The following is a 20,968-nucleotide window of genomic DNA, read 5'->3' as shown; positions in this document are numbered from 1 at the left end:
AGGATTATTTTATTAACACAAAAACTAAGCACAACAGCTTCCCTTAAGTCATCCTGGCTTCTTGAGCAAGTGCTTCGTTTGTACAAAGACGTTTGTCTTTTTAGCAATCCACAGTACTGTATCTATAGAACTTCGTTCTGCCACCACATTTAAATATGTTGCTTCTTTCTTCACTGTCCAGCTTTCACACCCATACATAGAAATTGTAGCCCTCTACAGTCCTTTAAACACCCCCAATGAATAGGGATGCATTCATCTTTATCAAAGCTCAGCTTCACAGATCTCCATGACCTGCAGGCTAAATGTCTACACTGGAAGACTGCTAGGCTTATATAGGATCCCACAAAATTTCCAAAATCAAAGCTGTAAATTGTACAGGAGGCTTAATTCAATTGCAGCAGTCTTTCTGTTGCAGACAGTAGCCGCCCACACACAGAAACCTGAGGAGGGAATTACAGTGATGCATTATAGAGTGTAATGGTTTGTATGTCGGATTATGATGGTGGAGACCAGGATTCAGTTTCGTACTCCAGATATGGAAAGCAACTGAATAAGTCACACATCCTCAGCCCCATAAAACCCCATAATAGGGTCACCATACATCAGAAACAACTTGAAGGCACACAACAACTACACTCTCAACTCAACTATGTACTTTACATTTAGGTGTGCTTTCCTTAGCGTCACCCCCACTGAATGCAATGGGAGCTAAGCAGTATGAGATTTACTGCTAGTTTCTATGCAGACAATAGGAATTCATGAAACAATTGAACATCCTATATGGGTTTTCATATGGTAACATTTCAAAAACAAAACTGTTCTATTTAGCATGTATTTGCTGTGGTATCTTTTCCTCAAGATAACACCTTCCAGAACTACAAAATCATTTGCAAGAGCTTCCTTGGAAAAGGCAAGTTTCTTCATTGACTTGCCAATGGGTCACTCACTACTCAGTTCACACACTCCTCTCCTGAACTGTACAGATGTTTCAGTGGAAAGTGGCTAATGATAGCCATACCATCATTGTTCCTATTTAGCACAGGAACAAATTTCTCACCTTTTGTTAATGCAGCACACTGTTATCCCAAGCACACTCTCCCAAGTATGATAAGTTAAGAAGGCAGCAGCAACTGGCATGGCTCAACAACAATAAATAAATTATCCAACACTCTTATCATATAACTACAAATTGAAATGCTTTATTCAGAAGTCCCTTATAAATAACCTGTGGATTATAGTGTAGGCAAAATACACTAGACCTGTTGTTATAAAAATGCAGACCACGGCACAAGGATTCCCTGGTCTAAACATGAAAACATACCAGCAATTTACCAAGATATATCTTCAAGTTGTGTTGTCAAAGGCTTTCATGGCCGGAATCACAGGGTTGTTGTGTGTTTTCCGGGCTGTATGGCAATGTTCCAGAAGTATTCTCTCCTGACATTTCACCCACATCTATGGCAGGTATCCTCACAATTCCTTATGAAAATGGAGTTCAAGGAAGAGATCTCTTATGGAGATACGTACTTGATATAAGGTTGCCCTAGCATACTGCTAGTGAATACCATATACTGTAGGCTATGTTTCAAAGGCAAGTACTGGCAAAACCACCTCTGGGTATACCTCACCTAAGAAATCCCTATGAAATTCATGGGCTGATTATAAATCAACAGCTGACTTGAAGGCACCTACCAGGGCCGGCCCAAGGTAATTTTCAAGTGTAAGCGAACAGAATTTTGGCGCCCCCCCAAAACAATCGGATATCGAATTGTTGGCAGTTGTGAGGCTACCCTGAGTCCTCTTCAGGGTGAGAAGGGCGGGACACAAGTATGGGAAATAAATAAATAAATAAATAAAACCAGGACAGTAAAAAAAGAACACTCAAAAACAGGGGAATTCCAGACATGAAACAATCAGGGCCAGCTAACACCACCCAACAAAGATTCCCTCAGGCAGGAAGCAGCCAGCTATGAATATGTGAGGGACATTCAATGCTAATCAAGGTGGCCAACTGCAACATTCACACTTGCCTCAACCTCACAACCTCTGAGGATGCCTGCCATAGATGTGGGTGAAATGTCAGGAGAGAATGCTTCTGGAGCATGGCCAGACAGCCCAGAAAATGCACAGCAACTCAATAATGATAATGATAATTTTATTTCTTACCCGCTAAAGACGGTTGACAACATTGCTAGAACACATAATAATTTAAAAACACTCCGTAAAATATACATATGGAAACATATTTCCATAAAATACACAAAACAAAAAGGAGCCCCGGTAGCGAAGTGTGTTAAAGCACTGAGCTGCTGAACTTGCAGACCGAAAGGTCCCAGGTTCAAATCCCGGGAGCGAAATGAGCGCCCGCTGTTAGCTCCAGCTTTTGCCAACCTAGTAGTTCGAAAACATGCCAATGTGAGTAGATCAATAGGTACCACTTCCGGCGGGAAGGTAACGGTGCTCCATGCAGTCATGCTGGCCACATGACCTTGGAGGTGTCTACGGACAACACTGGCTCTTTGGCTTAGAAATGGAGATAAGCACCAACCCCCAGAGTCAGACATGACTGGACTTAACGTCAGGGGAAACCTTTACCTTTACCTTACACAAAACAAAAATTAGACATAGAGTGGAAGTTTAAACAATATCATGAAAAGGGCGAGAAATCTGCCCCTCTCCATATGGTATGAATCAGGGGTCCCCAAACTAAGGCCCGGGGGCCGGATACGGCCCATCGAAGCCATTTATCCAGCCCCACGGCACAAGGGCAGAAGGGGGTTGGGCTAAGTAACCCAAGGGGTCTCTTCTTCTCTTACAACCATTATTATTATTATTATTATTATTATTATTATTATTATTATTATTAATATTGAGGCTGGGTGGCCATCTATCAGGGATGCTTTGCTTGTGCTTTTGGTGCACAGAGACAGAAGGTAGTTGGACTAAATGGCCCAAGGGGTCTCTTCCAATCCTATTATTATTATTATTATTATTATTATTATTATTATTATTATTATTATTATTAAGGCTGGGTGGCCATCTATCAGGGATGCTTTGCTTGTGCTTTTGGTGCACACAGGCAGAAGGGGGTTGAACTAAATGGCCCAAGGGGTCTCTTCCAATCCTATTATTATTATTATTATTATTATTATTATTATTATTATTATTATTATTATTATTATTGAGGCTGGGTGGCCATCTATCAGGGATGCTTTGCTTGTGCTTTTGGTGCACACAGGCAGAAGGGGGTTGGACTAAATGGCCCAAGGGGTCTCTTCCAAACCTCTTTCTTCTTCTTCTTCTTCTTCTTCTTCTTCTTCTTCTTCTTCTTCTTCGCATTGACGCTGGGTGGTCATCTGTCAGGGGTGCTTTGTTTGTGCTTTCGATGCACAAAGCAGAAGGGGATTGGACTCAATGGCCCAAAGGGTGTCTTCCAACCCTCTTTTTTATTGTTATTGTTATTATTTATTTATTTATTTAGATATTTATTTATTATTGCTCGGTGGCCAACTATAGTCTGGCCCTCCAACGGTCCGAAGGATCGTGAACTGGCCCCCTGTTTAAAAAGTTTGGGGACCCCTGGTATGAATAAAGAAATCCACTGGACTTAACTGGCACTTGTATCTTTATTTCTCCATTGGAAGAAGTGAGGCACCGTGGAATTAACATAGTTTGACTCCACTTTCACTGCCACGGCTCAATGCTATGGAATCCTGGGAGTTATAGTTCGGTGAGGCATCTAAACTATTTGGCAGAGAAGGTTTAAAGACCTTATAAAACTACAATTCCCAGGGTTTCATAGCATTGAGCCATGGCAATGAAATTGGAGTCAAACTGCATTAATTCCAAAGTGCAGCTGCCCTTTGGTGAGATATATGCATCCCTCTGAAGTACACCACTACAATATACACTACAATATACCCTTAGGCCCTTTCTGTATTGCCATATAAAATGCAGGTTATCTGCTTTGAACTGGATTATATGGGAGTGTAGACTCAGATAACCCAGTTCAAGGCAGATAATGTGGATTATCTGCGTTGATAATCTGAATTATATGGTTATGTAGAAGAACCCATACCCTGCCATATAAGATCCAGACTATCTGCTCTGAACTGGATTATATGGCTGTGTAGATGCATATAATCCGGTTCAGTACATATGACCTGGATTATCTGCCTTCATAATCTCAATTATATGGTTATGTAGAAGAACCCATACCCTGCCATATAAAATCCAGACTATCTGCTCTGAACTGGATTATATGGCTGTATGGATGCATGTAATCCGGTTCAGTGCATATGACCTGGATTATCTGCCTTCATAATCTCAATTATATGGTTATGTAGAAGAACCCATACCCTGCCATATAAAATCCAGACTATCTGCTCTGAACTGGATTATATGGCTGTGTGGATGCATATAATCTGGTTCAAAGCAGAAAATGTGGATTATCTGCCTTGATAATCTGTCTTCTATGGCTGTGAAGAAGGGGCCTTAGGAAACTATAAATCCTAGGAGTAGGCCCACATGTTCCAGCTTCTGGAACATGGCCAGGCAGCTGAAAAACCTGCAGCAACCCAGCCTCAGGCCCCTCCATTTCCCCCCTCAGTTGCCAAGTTGGCCCAGGCCTGCCCTGGAGACATGCCTGGCGAAATGCTGGGAACAGGGACGGGTTCCTACCTGCCCCGTCTTCATGGCTGAGAGGGTCCCCAAGGAGGTGCATGGCAGGGGCACAGGCCTGCTCGACCTGCCAGAGCTCCTTCCAGCCTCGGAGGGCTGCCGGGCGTTGCGGGAGGAATCCAGGAAGGGTGCAGGTGGAGCAGCAGGCCCAGAGGCCTGGCCTCAGGTCTTGTTCAGGGGCAAGAGGGCTGCAAGGGCGAGAGGGCCGAATGCGAGAGAGGCGTGAGTGGGCCGAGTGCGAGAGGGGCGTGAGTGGGCCGAGTGCGAGAGAGGCGTGAGTGGGCCGAGTGCGAGAGGGGCGTGAGTGGGCCGAGTGCGAGAGAGGCGTGAGTGGGCCGAGTGCGAGAGGGGCGTGAGTGGGCCGAGTGAGAGAGATGCGTGAGTGGGCCGAGTGCGAGAGGGGCGTGAGTGGGCCGAGTGAGAGAGATGCGTGAGTGGGCCGAGTGCAAGAGGGGTGTGAGTGGGCCGAGTGAGAGAGAGGCGTGAGTGGGCCGAGTGCAAGAGGGGTGTGAGTGGGCCGAGTGAGAGAGATGCGTGAGTGGGCCGAGTGCGAGAGGGGCGTGAGTGGGCCGAGTGAGAGAGATGCGTGAGTGGGCCGAGTGCAAGAGGGGTGTGAGTGGGCCGAGTGAGAGAGAGGCGCGAGTGGGCCGAGTGAGAGAGAGGTGCGAGTGGGCCGAGTGCGAGAGAGGCGTGAGTGGGCCGAGTGCGAGAGGGGCGTGAGTGGGCCGAGTGAGAGAGAGGCGCGAGTGGGCCGAGTGAGAGAGAGGCGCGAGTGGGCCGAGTGCGAGAGGGGCGTGAGTGGGCCGAGTGAGAGAGATGCGTGAGTGGGCCGAGTGCGAGAGAGGCGTGAGTGGGCCGAGTGCGAGAGAGGCGTGAGTGGGCCGAGTGCGAGAGGGGCGTGAGTGGGCCGAGTGAGAGAGATGCGTGAGTGGGCCGAGTGCGAGAGGGGAGTGAGTGGGCCGAGTGAGAGAGAGGCGCGAGTGGGCCGAGTGCGAGAGAGGCGTGAGTGGGCCGAGTGCGAGAGGGGCATGAGTGGGACGAGTGAGAGAGAGGCGTGAGTGGGCCGAGTGCAAGAGGGGTGTGAGTGGGCCGAGTGAGAGAGAGGCGCGAGTGGGCCGAGTGAGAGAGAGGTGCGAGTGGGCCGAGTGCGAGAGAGGCGTGAGTGGGCCAAGTGCGAGAGGGGCGTGAGTGGGCCGAGTGAGAGAGATGCGTGAGTGGGCCGAGTGCGAGAGGGGCGCGAGTGGGCCAAGTGCGAGAGGGGCCTGAGTGGGCCGAGTGAGAGAGATGCGTGAGTGGGCCGAGTGCGAGAGGGGCGCGAGTGGGCCGAGTGAGAGAGATGCGTGAGTGGGCCGAGTGTGAGAGAGGCGTGAGTGGGCCGAGTGCGAGAGGGGCGCGATTGAGCAGAGTGCGAGAGGGCCGCGAGTGGGACGAGTGCGAGAGATGCGCGAGTGGGCCGAGGAGTGCGAGAGGGAGCCTCAACAGCGCCCCCCTTGACGTGCGCCCGAAGCGGCCGCTTAAACGGCCTCCATTGTTGGACCGGCCCTGGCACCTACATACACAACTATCTGACCACAACTCAGAATTGGTTTAGGATTCTAGCCTTTGCACATTTTTGGCTGCTGAACTATAGGCTAATAAACTGTATGAACAATCAAAATTATTCCATGGGTTTCTTCTTCCATCTCCCACTTTTAAGAAACAAAAGGAAAGAGATGGTGCCTGAACACATGCAAGAATGGGCATGACAGTCCAAAGCTTGACATTACATCTGAGGCCTCCATTTATACTACCATATAATGCAGTTTCATAATGCAGTTTAACTATACTGTACTGTATTATATGACAGTGTAGAATCATATAATGCAGTTCAAACCAGTTAAACTGCATTATCAAACTGTGATTATTGCAGAACTTTGGTAGAAGTTAAATTCACTCAAAAGGAAATCTGGGGGGGGGGGGGATTTAATGCTAGGTTACTACTATACAGCAAAGTTACGTATGAAGAAAATGCAGGCAAGGTCTCAGTTTCAATTCACAAAATCCCAACCTCTCAACTCCCGAAAGTTCCTCTGTCCAGGCTCCAGGTCTTCCAGTTTGAGGCAGTTTGTGTTATCAGCTCCTTCCCACTTAGGGCCACAGACGTCTTTATTCCTCAACCTTGGTTATGAAACTCATGGCATGGAGGTGTTCTGGTGTCTTGAACACACCAGATACTGATCCATGACAGAAACTGCAGTATAGATGGGTCCCGAACCCAGCAATTATGTGGCCTTCACAGGCCATGTGTCCTAGATTTTACAGGCAGAAAATAACGAAAGGTGAACAATTATTTACTTCACTGAAATATTTAGCACAATGACAATAAAGGATGGTAAAGTACTTTCAGTTTTCAAAACCTAATAATTAGTAATACACATTTGCATGACACTTGCAGCAACTGAATTTGTCCTTCATTAAAATGCTCACTGATGAGCACAAACAGGGTTTTCTGATTCCTGTAATAGTATAAAAGAGCCATTTATGTCTAAAAGCAATTCCTAGGAAGTTGGGAAGAGCCACACAACTCTGCCCAGTCTGCCAAAAAATGGGATATGAAGCTGTGAAGCACGATCATTTGCACCGTTCTCTGCAACTCTATACTGGAAAGGCCTAAATGATACAAGGAAAGTAGGTAGAAGAGACCCTCTATCCACATTCATATCCCATTTCCATACTCAATCAATAATGTCAGGAGAAATTCACTTACATCCCATAGTCAGTGAAGTCTGGAAGACTTTTTAAAATGCTGAACTCACAGTGCACGCCATTAGCAATTTCACTCATTTCCAAATGAAGTGCCAACCAGGAACTCCAATGTTTTTCAGAAGTTACCATTTGAGAAGCAATACTGTAGATCAAGGTTAGACCAAGTACAAGTCCCAATGTTTCTCACTACAGCATAACAACATCTGGAAAGCTATGCTTAATTTGGTATGTCTGTACCAATTAGACTAGTAAAATCTCTAGGTCCAGGCCCCATAAAAATGAATGCAAATTGCCTGGAAGAGCATCAGTCTGTTCTTGGGCAAATCTCATGTATTTCAATAGGACAGGGGTCACCAAAATTCCCAGAAGACAACGTCCATTACTTGACTGAATCTCAATGCTAGCAGTTACTCCCATGTAAAGTTGCTTTCAGCTCCAACTTAAATGTTCCTTCCTAGGGGATATTTTGAATTCAAGAAAAATGCCTTTATTTAAACCATCTTTTTCTGCCTGGCTGTCTGGTCCCATGAAGAATAATTGGTGCCCCAGCCTGCTGAAGAATGTATTATTTTGAAAACTCTCTTGCAAGCAGGCAGCTTATAAAAAAGTTAACCCCCACATGTGGGAGAAGAGAGGGAAGGAAGAAAGAATGTTGAAAGGCTTTTATCTGTTTTCAAATAGACAAACATTCCTGCCTGTAGATGGCCTGTAATCGTTGTATATCTATCGGCTCCTATTTCCCCTTTTGTAGTTTCAAAAACTTCCCTCTTCCCACATACCTTTGGTCTCTAGGGGCAGATCACACCGTGACACTAAATCTGAGCCATAAACAAGCGAGCTTTTGATACATGAGACATCTGCTAGAAAGGATTCTATATAGGTCTACCTGGGCACAAGCATGAGAAATCCTGAAAAAACAAGCCCAGCTCTCTCAAAGACATTTGTTGACAACGCACTAAGGTGGAGGTGTCCTGTGGTGCTCATAGACTTCATCATTTCTTTAAAGGTGAAAATGCAAGATAAATTGCTAGTTATTCCTCCATAGCTAAAATACAAATTTGAAACAATTATGTGGATCACTCATCCCAGCATTGAATCCAAGGTAACTTTTCCAGACTTTGTATTTTTAGAATTCCTGTTTTACATGTGCCAATAAGGGTGCATCTATGCAGTAGAATTAATGCAGTCTGGTGCCAATTTAACTGCTGTGGCTTAATGCTACGAAATCATGGAAGTTGTAGTGTTACAAGGTCTTTAGCCTTCTGTACCAAAGATTGTTGGTGCCTCACCAAACTAAAACCCCCATATTCCATGGCACTGAGTCATGGCAGCAAAAGTAGTGTCAAACGACATTTATTCTACAATGCAGATGCTTCCAAAGGCTCTGCTATTCAAGTACAGAGCTACAGCTAGTTCAGACTCTTTCATTCAAAATTATTTTGGCACAAGTCAGAAGAAAAGCATTACATAATGATAATTTTGTAGCATTATGAACTGACAATATGGAAAGGTATGCACTCATATGGAAAAGTATTAATCATGTAATCAGCGCAATTAAACAACTCATTCACTTCATTATACGGGTAGGCTTTAACCAGATTTTAATGAGACTTGTGCTTAATGAAGATTCCAGTGCCAAGAGCTTCTGTGTATTTGCTTCTTGACGCAAACAACTCATTTCAGATAGTATTACCATGCAGACTGCAACCCTAAACACAGAAACACAGAATAAAACTCCACTGAAATCAACAGATATAATTTCCACAGTATTAATTTAAGATCATTGTGACAGGCTGAAATCCCTGCAAACACTTACCACAAACTCCTATTTATTTCAGGAGGGAACTGCTTGAAAAATTATTTTTATGGCTTTTCTTTCCCAGATTTTACCAGCCAATAAGACTATTAGGAGTCAAAAGTTTTAAATAACCAAACTTTCACCAACTCTCTTTATGAACAAATATAGGGTTACTGAACCATTGTAACTAACTATTCTCTGGTCATGAAATGCATGCAAGTATAAAGAGAACTAGCATGGTGCAGTGGTTTTGAGTGTTGGACTATGACTTTGGAGACCAGAGTTTAATTCCCCACTGAAGGAAACCCACAGCGTTACCTTGGGCAAGTCACAAACTCTCCACTCCAGAAAAACCCATAACAAGCCCACCTTAAGGTTGCCATAAGTTGGAAATTACTTGAAGGCAAAGAATGATAGCATGAAATAATTATTTTCCAGGTATGAACAGAATGGCAGGAGAAACAGCCCAGTCTTTCTTCTTCTACTTTACTCATGGAAAGAAAATCTCTTCTTCTCCAATTAACTGGCAGAGAAGGAATAAAGCGAAGTGTCCCGTTTAATGCCAGTCTTTTGTGTTTGTCAGCAGGACATACAGGGGAGGCAAACCTCCTTCCAAAGCATCCAGCAGAGAAACACAGTGGGCTGGTGATATACTGAGTTCGGAAGTGATGCTGTAAGTAGTGAAACAAGTTACATAATACAATGTAAAAAAAAATTACTTCCCATCCCAATAACAAGGGCACAACAAAATCACATTTCAGAAGTGATGAAGTGTGCTGGAAATACAATGTAGCCATGTAATGCGTAATTTTTTTCCAGTTATTTCTGAACCACTACTCTGGGAATCCACAAAGGTAGTCTGGAAAAATAAAAATACAGGGTAATTGTAGATCAGTGCTTGATACTTAACAGGCACAACCACATGGAAAATTGGGGAAAGATGTAACTTCTGGGTGGTGAAAGGAAGGGAACGTGGCTTTTTGCCTACGGAGCCCATGGGCTTGTGTACAAACATTTTATATTTTGATTGAGAGGGGAATACATTTTGTGTGTGTTACCTGTTCGCTTACTTAAGTGACGGTGTGTTTGTCTGTCTTCTATAAACATGTTATTATATGTATTTTATGGACAAATATATGTGATTTGACATTTTTGCTCACACTCCAAACCAATAACAACCACAAGAGAGCTGGGACTAAGAGAAGGTCTTATCCCAAATACCTCAAAGCCTTAGCAGGAAAATATGGTTCTTCATACATCCAGGATACAAATTAAGAAGAACTTCATCAGTCATCGTGAGCACTTTGAACTGTGTCCAAGAACAGCCCAACAGCCACTGGAATTGTTGTTGAAAAATTGTGTGTTCCTCATAATTAGCCCCACTGCATACAACTACCTTCTTACAACAGTTCCACTATGTACCAGTCTGTTTCTGAGCTCAATTCAATGTGTTGTTTCTGATGCATAAAGAATTGGTCCAAGCTGATTGAAATTTTAAAATCTTATTGCTGAAGAAGGGGAGCTGCTTTACCTTACACTAAAATTGAGCCCAATGTTCACCAAGGTCTATCATTTACACGTTTTCAACAAATGGCACCGTCACTTGTAGCCAGTAAGTATTTCAGGTATGGGCTTGGAAAACTTTATACAGAAATGTCTCATCACTATCCCAGCAATGACCTCAGATCACTGGATGAGCTCACCCATTTTAAAAAAGGCAAATGATTCAATTTCCATGGAAGACCAGACATGAGCTATGTTAGAAGTATAGACTATCCAGCCACACCAGTCATCCAGCCAATTATGCTTAGTGCTTCTGGATCACTATTAATGCCCTTTTGCCAAAATAGGCTTGTGATGTAAACACTTTGTGCTGGAGAATGATGGCTGAACCATGTATTTTTGAAATGTCTGGGGGACTACTTTTTTATGGAACATCTCTTGAAGATGGTGTCATGAACAAGGAAAGGCATCACAGTGCACAATGACCCTGCAAATATTGCCAAGAAGTTGTTTGGCTCTCTTTGAGTAGCAAGACCTAATTTCATCATCTCTTCTATTCCTTGGCTATAAGGTTATAAGGTTAATAGTTAGGACTGCAAGTATGAGCGTGATTAAGCCAGAATTCTGCACAAAGACAATTCAGTTTCTTCAACATGCTATCTGCATAAATATGTGCCTTTTGCTTCTTCAAACACAGGGAGCTGTCATATACCAAGCCAGGCCCCTGGTCCATCTAGGTTAGTATTATCTACACCAGTGGTTCTCAACCTGTGGATCCCAAGATGTTTTGGCCTTCAATTCCCAGAAATCTTAACAGTTGGTAAACTGGCTGGGATTTCTAGGAGTTGTAGACCAAAACACCTGGGGACTCACAGGTTGAGAACCACTGATCTACGTTGACTATCAGCAGATCTGAAGATAACTTTTCCAGCCTCACCTGGAGATGCTAGGAATTGAACTCGAAAGCTGAATATGCAGTGTGTACTCCACCACTCGGCTACAGTCAGCCCCCCACATTTGCTGGATTTAGGGGTGCAGGATACTGACAAAAATGGGAAAACCATCAATAAAATGCTGTTTTTCTCTCTGAGAATTTCTAGCTCCTGCAGCAACATGCACTATGGTCAATTTGCAGAAGAAGCTGACTATGGAGTTGCACTTGAGGACCTAGAAAGACCGTATTAATCAAATACACAAATAATCAGACCTGTAGAAACTCACAAATGGAGTGGTCCAACTTTAAAATTGGAAAAGAACAGAAACATCTTCCACCAATGTCTAAGATTTTACCCACACACTTTCAAGTATGTCTTTTGACAAGCATTACTGAAAGCTTATTCTTTAAACAGAACAATAATCAAAGATTGTTCAAAAGCTGACATCTTCTTGCAATGGCACATTCTCCAGCTTGAATAACCTTCTTCACAATCATTATAAACATCTTCACAATAAGTAATACAATGCCACAGAAATTTTAGTCCTCAAAGGTCCCAAAACTCTTTTTTGTTTTAATTATCAATTCATGAATAAATTAATTGGAAAATCTCTTGAGGAATCAAATTCATCTTACTAAACATTCTCATGAGCAACCTGGAGAATAAGCATTATCCCAATCCATTCATACTGATGTAGTTAGAACCAATGACGTAGGGTTTTTGGAAAAAGTAAGATTGGGAAACTTTCCACACACAAAAAAACACCCAAAAGATTTTCCAGTGCATTAAGTAGGGTTATCTGGTTTAGCACATTTGGTTTAAATATTCTGTTGAAACATACTCAAAACTTTATGTGGAATTTATTTTACTGGAATACTTGTAATTTTGTAAACAGAACAGAATATACTTCCCAGGCATTTCACAAAAAAGAATGCCACTTTAAGCATACATATCTAAAGAAAAATGAGCCTGATTTATCTTATATCAACAGTTTGGCTTCTTTTGCTGTGCTATAGCTGTAGTAGTTCAGCTTCACTCAATCACTCTCTACACTACTTATCAGCTCCATTTCAAGTAGAGAAAAATCGGTTCCAGTACAACTACTTTAACATTCAATTCCACTAAAAGATTGATTGCACTACAACAGCCTAGAAAAGGCAATTATGGATACATGGAGATAACATTACATTTACCACAGGAAAATCTAAGATAAGAAGGAATTCTAGAAAAATTTCCAGCCTGAATTTCTCCTTAGAACACACAGAAGGACTTAGTTTCTAACATGGTGTGGATGACCATTTAGCACTACTGTGTTCAACATATTCATGTTTGTCTGGTCACAGAAAATGAAAGGAGGGGGAAAACAAGATTATAGGAAACATGTTTAGATGAAAGGACTCTACCACCATGTATTTTTTAAATATGACTTCAAGTTGCCTATTGAACCTTGGGAATTTTATTGGGCTTCCTTAGGCAAACAATACTCAGAGATGGTTTTGCCAATTTCTCTAAAATATAGCCTATAGCACCTGGTATTCATTGGCGGTCTCCTATCCAAGTCCTAACCAGGGCTGATTCTGCTTAGCTTCCAAGATCAGATGAGATCTGGTGCCTTTAGAGCAGTCAGTAGTCATAAATTCCTGACTTCTTAGAAACGGAAATAAATGGTTCCCTATTCTAAAACAGGATTCCTGGGAGCCTGATTCATCCAGTCACCCTTTCAACCCAGCTAAGTTGGCCAATGTTGAAAGATAATAGGAAGAACCAAGGTCTAAAGCATCTAAAAGTTACTAAATAGAGCAAGGCTTCTACAAGCCAATACAAATGTTATGATCAGTTGACTTTATAGAATGCATTGCATATAGCAATTCATTTGCATGTGGTTTCCCATGTGACTGTAGACCTCTTTGAGGGCCTGAACAGGCTGAGAAGCAAGGCAGAAAGATACATTTGAAAAATAAAATATAGGAAAAATGTTTCTCAATCTCTTTGAAATTGCTTTGAGTGGTGGGTTCTAATAAGATATGAAACAGATCTCCAACTATTCTTGTTAATTGCCATCAACTTTGACTGACTGCAACCCTGTCACAGCAACTGTCTTCAGATGATTATTGTTTCAGCATTTATTGCCAACAAGGATTTTTGCTTCAGTCAGCACATGCAAAACCATCCCATGTGACTCAGTTCAAATGTGACTTACTACTTCCTACAACACAAACATGCATACACATGCATGTATACACCCATACCCCTAAAATAAAATCCCCATGAGTTAGAGTCAGCCTGAAGGCACAAAACAACAACAGGCATCTGCTTCTTTCCTTAACTCTTTTTATCTGCTTGCACTGTGGAAAAGACCATTCTGAGAAGAGATGGCTGGACTTTATCCTCAAACATACCTCAGTACTCTTGACATTTCACAAGTTAATGTACAAGAGATGGAAATAAAACACATGGGGAAGTGGTACATAGATATTGGGAGAGGATGCATCAACACTGTAGAATTAATGTAATTTGACACAATTTTAATGGCAATGGCTGAATGCTATTGAATCCTGAAAGTTGTAGTTTGGTGAGACACCGGTATTCTTTGGTTAAAAAAAACTTGTAAAACTACATTTCCGTGGAGTCAAAGTTGTGCCAAACAACATTACTTCTACAGTGTAGGCGCACCCTGAAAGTTTAAATGGGTTCAGAGATTCTGCTACCCAATGCAAAAAATAGGTAAAGTTGTAGACCAGTACCACTATGCACAGAGATATCCAACACCACACATATTAAGGGAAAATGATATAACCAAGAGGCCTTCATTAACACATCTTCTGTCAATCTCCCAAAAAATGCTGTCTCTTCTTTTATTATCATCCTGCAGTTGCCTGACATGAAAGTTGTTCCAGAATCCACTTTTAAATTCCAAACAACATTTGCCTCACTGCCAGTGACTAATAATTGATGAAGACCTAGCTTTTCTTAGGCTCTCATTCCATTTTCCACACCCCAAAAATCCTACTCTTGAGTTACAATCTTCTATGTGCTTCACCTGAATGTTCAGTCTCATTGAACTCATTTCTGAGCAGACAAGGGATAGGGTGATGCTATTAGAGAAGTAACAATTTGGGTGAGAGATCAGACTAGCACCCTGATCCCTTACATGGCAGATTTATACAAGAGAAGGACTCTTTCCCCCTTCCTTTTCCAGACTTGCCCAATTCTACAAGAGACCACTACTACCATAAGTGGTGCAACCAAGGCATAGGCCAATGAGAAAAAACTAGATCTCAAAAAAACAATCTTCACCAATCCAACATCTTAAGCATAGAGGCGCACCTGAAGCTTTCCAGATGTTTTCCACCTACAACTCTATCCATCCTAGCCAGCTGAGGAGATCATAGGAGCTACAATCCAAAAAGAAAAGAAATACGATGGAATTTCAGTACATCAGTGTCAAGTGAGGAAAAACAGGACATCTACTTCCTTGCTCTTTTTTCTATTTTTGTCCAAGCAACAGAAACGTGGTTTATTAAACATAGTTTTTCTGTTCTTTTCCTACCACTTTTAATTCAATCATATTGCTAGTTTTCCTATTATGAAAATAGGAAACTTGAGGGAAAGAGGTAAGCAACTGACTTATTCTAAGCTACTCAAGCATGCCCATGGATAAAATAGGATTTGAACTCAATCCCAGGCATAACTGTGTCTCTCTGGCACTCACAAATCTTCCAGTGCAGCTTGGAACTTAACAATAAGGAACAACACCTGCCATTGTACAATTAAAAAAAAAACAGCTGGCATTGGATGTTCTAGTAGGAGCATAGTGGCAGAGTCCTATTAGCAAGAAGCATAAGTTGAATTACTACTTCTACTGGAAATTATGGCTAAGCAGATGGAAGAAATATGATGAAATGTACAGCTTCAGTTAATGAGTATGGTTTTATCATTATTATTAACAAGGTTGCCAATACTTCTCATCAGAAGAGCTTCCAGAATAGATTATAAAACTTAAAACCACAAAATAATACGAATCAACTAAAAACATATTTAACAAGTTAACAAGTTAAAATAAGTTAAATGGTCTTAAAAGTTTAAAACCATGGACATGTACATTTGGGAGGAAAATTAGGCCCCAAAGAATTTAATTAAAAAGCTATGTTTTAGTCTGGAAACAGAATGAAGTGGGCTGGCTTTCAAGAGGGAGTCCAGACCATGGATCTCTCCATGGTCCTCTTAAGTGTGTTGATGTCACAAGTGGAAGACAAAGACTTCAGGAGACCTCAATTCCTAAACAAGAGTATTTAAAATCATCCCAGAATGATTTCATTGGACAGGTATTCTAGCAAACAAAACATTTCTTCCAGGGTCTTCATCCTAAATTGTGTAAAGACATGTATCCTCAGAAATTGTCTGGAACTCACCAGTATCCTCCTAACAACTACTCCAAATCAAAGTATCAATTATAATCCAATGCATTATAGTGAACAGTCCTGGACGTCATCAGAAAATGGATTGTTGTTTCCATGCAATCTCTGTTCCAGGAAAGTGACAACTAGCATACCAACCTAGTTTGATGAAAGGCACTTCTTACCCCCAAGGTTACCTGGGCCTCCAGGTTCAAAGCTTGATTTAAGAGAACACCAAGAAAGCAGACCTTTGGAATGTGTGCATATAGTACCACCTAGAATGCCATGGACTTATATCTCTAAAAAAATGAACCAACTATATGCAAAACCCTTGTGTTATCAGGATTCAGTTTCATTTCACTGGTTCCTACCCAGCAGATTCCAGACCATGGTTCTGTCTGGAATGAACCTCGCCTTCACCCAATGAGTGGGACAGGGAAAGAGATGGACATCGTCAGTGTCCCATTGGCACTTCTCCGAATTATTTTTCCTGGTGGTTTTCTGTATTAAACAAAAGGTGCAAACTCTTCTATATGGAGATCCTAAATGGAGACTCAATGGTGGGGCATACATTCAATATAATATCATCCCACTGTATCCATGGATTCTGCATAGATTCCACCATCCATGGCTTGAACATATTTAAAAATCCCTCAAAAGGCAAACTTTGATTTCGCAGTTTTATATGAAGGATACCATAAAAAGATAAAGGTAAAGGTTTCCCCTTGACATTAAATCTAATCGTGTCTGACTCTGAGGGGCAGTGCTCACTTCCATTTCTAAGCCGAAGAGCTGGCACAGTCCTGCCGGCCTCCTATTATTTATTTATTTATTTACAGTATTTATATTCCGCCCTTCTCACCCCAAAGGGGACTCAGGGCGGATCACACTGCACATATAAGGCAAACATTCAATGCCTTAACACAGAACAGAGACAGAGACAGAGGCAGGCACAGGTGGGCCTCAAACTCATGACCTCTTGGTCAGAGTGATTTGTTACAGCTGGCTGCTAACCAGCCTGTGCCACAGCCCAGCCTAGGTCATGTGGTTGGCATGACTGCATGGAGCACATTACCTTCCTGCCAAAACAGTACCTACTGATCTACTCACATTTACATGTTTTCAAACTGCTAGGTTGGCAGAAACTGGTGCTAACAATGGGAGCTCAACCGGTCCCGCGGATTTGAACTGCCGACTTTCCGGAAAGCAAGTTCTGCAGCTTAACAGTTTAACCCGCTGTGCCACCGCAGCCCCTGTGGTGGATATCATACTCAATTGTATATAACGGGATTTAGGTATCCACAGATTTTTGTATCTTCAAGGGGTCCTGGAACCAAACCTCAGCAGACACCAGGGGCCCACTATACAAAAATGTTAGTTCCCAACCTCTTCCTCCTGCAATTCTAGAAAGATGCTTTCCGGCAGAGAAAGCAGCAGTGGGCTAGATTCTCACTCAATATAAAGCAGGTTCCATATTTGGCAGCATGATTAATTTGCTCTAAACTCCAGCAATTCCTCAAGATTTCAACAGATCCTCCTCTTCCCTGTGTGGTTTGGAGAAGCACATTCTTAACACACTCCAAGATTCCCTTCCCATCTCAGCAACAGCCCACGCCTCCCTCCCTCCCTCCAAATAGAGAAAATCTCCATCTCATCACTGCCAGCAGATAACTTAACCGAGGAGGAAAGAGATGAAAAAGAAGGAAAGAAAAGACAGACAAATTCTGCCTTCAAAGAGAAAAAAAAACCTGGCCTTAATCTGAATCGGGGGGAAAAAATCTCTCTGAGTGGAATTACAGGACACATCATCACAGAGACTCAAATTGTTGGAATCTTCCCCTCTGAGAAAATAAAATACTTTCAGGAGAAGGCAGAAAGAAAACGCCAAGCTTTGGAGAAATGGTTGAGAAGGAAACCAAACAGCATTCCATTTCCTGGTCCGATTCCCTTCTATTGGTGGGAAGGAGGGCGGAGGAGAGCCTTTGGCAAAGGAAATCCAGAGACTGGGGAGACTGGGGGGAGAAGGGAGAAAGAAGTCGCAGGCTGGTTTGCCTTCCCTTGAACGGCAGGCAGGCAGGCAAGCAGGCATCCTTCCTTCCCGGCCAGAAAAGGGCGAGACACTACGTGCTGTAGGGCAGAAAAGCCAGCCTGGGCTTGGTTGGCACTCTTTGCCTTTCCCCCTCCTCTATCCCGTAGGACTCTGCTTTTGGCCTGCAGTGGAGTTATTAACATCCCTCTCCCTTCAGATATGGACTCTAGCTGGAAAATAATACATAATAGCTCTTATTCCGTCCCTCAGCACAAGGAGGCTGGTTTTGCACAAGTTTGACTGGGGTACATGTGTGTGTGTGTGGACCTTTGCATCCAAGACATCATCATCATCACCGCCTTGTAATCCTTTGAGGCACAGTCCAGCTCTTGCCCTTGGCTTGACACAGTTCTCCTTGGGAATCAAAGCAAGGGTGGTGAGTTTTCTGGACTGTCTGGCCATGTTCCAGAAGCATTCTTTCCTGACGTTTCACTTGCATATATGGCAGGCATCCTCAGAGGTTGTGAGTTCCGTTGGAAACTAAGCAAGGGAGGTTTATATATATGTGGAATGTCCAGAATGGGAGAAAGACTCTGACTGTTTGAGGAAGGTGTGAATGTTGCAGCTGGCCACCTTGATTCACATTGAATAGCCTTTCAGCTTCAAAGTCTGGCTGCTTACTGCCAGTATTTTTTTAAAATCTAAAATAACAGTAAATAAAGATCACCACTCAGAAAACAGGGGAATTCTAGACATGAATCAATCAGGGCCAGCTAGCCCCTGTGGCCTAGTGGATTAAAGCCTTGTGACTTGAAGGTTGGGTTGCTGACCTGAAGGCTGCCAGGTTCGAATCCCACCTGGGCAGAGTGCGGATGAGCTCCCTCTATCAGCTCCAGCTCCATGTGGGGACATGAGAGAAGCCTCCCACAAGGATGGTAAAAACATCAAAACATTTGGGCGCCCCCTGGGCAACGTCCTAGCAGACGGTCAATTCTCTCACTCCAGAAGCAACTCAGGTTGCTCCTGACACACACACACACACACACACACACACAAAAGCTCTCAATAAAGGATACACCCAGGCAGTAAGCAGCCAGACCTTGAAGCTGAAAGGCTATTCAATGCTAATCAAGGTGGCCAATTGCAACGTTCATACCTGTCTCAAACAGACAAGAGTTTTTTAATCCCAACCTGAATATTCCCAGAAACATAAACCCCATTTGCCTAGTTTCCAACCTCTGAGGATGCATGCCATAGATACAGGCGAAACGTCAGGAGATAATGCTTCTGGCACATGGCCATACAGCCCGGAAAACTGACAGCAACCCAGTGATTCTTGCCATGAAAGCAGTCAAAAACACAAAGCGAAGGTGTGCGCCCCGGGGACCCCGGTTCACCAAGCAATCAGGTAGTCAGATAATCGATTGGGAAATCGGGATCACTGTAAGGCACACCTCCGCCTTGACCCTGGCTGCTAAACCCGGGTCAGGGAGCCTGGATGGGACCCCAAAAAGAAACGTGTCAAGCCAAGGATATGAGGGGGGAGTCTCTGAAACCAGACAGCCCCGAGGAGCCTGCCTGGATTGGGAGGTTGTGATGGTGCCTTCCTTCCCTCTCCACCCATTCTGCACAGGGAGGGCGACGAGAAGGAGTAAGAATTCCCTACTTCTGCCTTCCGGCTGGCTTCTCTACATTGGGGTTGAGACCGGCAAGGCCTTTTTCTCTCCTGTGCTGCCCCCTCCCCAAAATAAATAAACCGGAGGCAGCCCTGCCGCCTTTTGCCAACGCCGTCCCTTGGCCCCGAAGCCCGCCTGGCGCCTTCCCTGTTCCCAGAGCTCAGGAAACCGGACCCGGTTCCAAACTGGGGCCAGGCATGGTCGGTTTCCAAAAGTCTTCTTCAGATCTCCCCCTCCACATTTTAAGACATTTGTATTCTCCTTGAGAGGAACTCTTTCTGAGCAGTCAATGAATAGAGTTTGGGGGTGCTCTGCCCCCCAATTAGGGGTTCATTAGGAAATGCAACCAGAAGGATCCGAGCGAGGCAAACGCCCTGCCCCAAACTTTCGGGGTCCCATCTTGGCGCCTCTTCCCCTCCCGTTCCTCAACTTCCACGCCCCACTTGGCCCAAAAAAAAGGCCAAGGGGGAGAGGGCACCCGGTTCCTAACTCCCCTCCCAACCAACCCCAGACTCTGGAAACAAAAGGGATCCGGATTAGGAAGCAAGGCAGGCACACTCGGGCTCGAGCCTTTGGGAAAGCCCACAAGTTGGGAGCCTTCCTGGAAAAGCTCGTTGTGTTTCCTCGTCGGAGGAATCCGTGGCATTTGGGATGCTGGGAGGGAGAAACAGGCGGAGGAGGCGGCGGCGAGGCTTACCTTGTGCTGGAAATGGGGGAGCAGCACCCGAAGTCCAGAGACGGAGAGCGAGGAGGGCGAGAGGAAGCCTGTCTGGCGGGCGGCGGGTTTCCTTGGGAGGGAGGCTGGGGCTGGGGCTGAGGCAGTCCTGCTCCACCGCCGCCTGGCTTCAGCGGGAGAGCGAGCGAGAGAGCGAGCGAGCCGGGAAAACTCTCTCTCAGGCGGCGTCGGAGGGGGATTCCGCCATGTCAGTGATGTCGGACCACATGGGGATTTGGGACCAGCCCACATACCATACAGTCTGGATTAGAGGCTACTGTGGGAAAAAGGAGGAGTGGAAAATGAGAGGGGAAAGGAGGGGGTGCAGGCGCAGAAAAGCCAGCCCAGGAGGAGAAGGGGAAAGGGAGAGGGCTGGGCGCTTTGCAAACTACAAACGCCTTTCCAAGGGCACCGAGGCCAAGCCACACCGCAGAACAGACTTTACCTCAGGCATGGGCAAACTTGTTAGGAATGGTGGGAGATGAAGTGC

At 44.0% G+C, this 20,968-nt stretch overlaps 1 protein-coding gene across 1 annotated transcript in view; it reads right to left on the bottom strand.

The window, feature by feature from the left end:
* fndc3b (fibronectin type III domain containing 3B) overlaps positions 1–20,751 on the bottom strand; it is a 320,815-nt gene extending 300,064 nt beyond the window's left edge. The window contains exon 1 of the mRNA XM_008106024.3: positions 20,461–20,751. The gene's annotated coding sequence lies outside the window, so the exon portion shown is untranslated. The remainder of the gene's footprint in view (positions 1–20,460) is intronic.
* Positions 20,752–20,968: the final 217 nt, after the last annotated feature.

Source organism: Anolis carolinensis, chromosome 3 (genome assembly GCF_035594765.1).
Source record: "Anolis carolinensis isolate JA03-04 chromosome 3, rAnoCar3.1.pri, whole genome shotgun sequence".
Taxonomy (NCBI): domain Eukaryota; kingdom Metazoa; phylum Chordata; class Lepidosauria; order Squamata; family Dactyloidae; genus Anolis; species Anolis carolinensis.
Note: the sequence above shows the minus strand (reverse complement) of the source record. Positions and strands in the feature narration are given on the sequence as shown.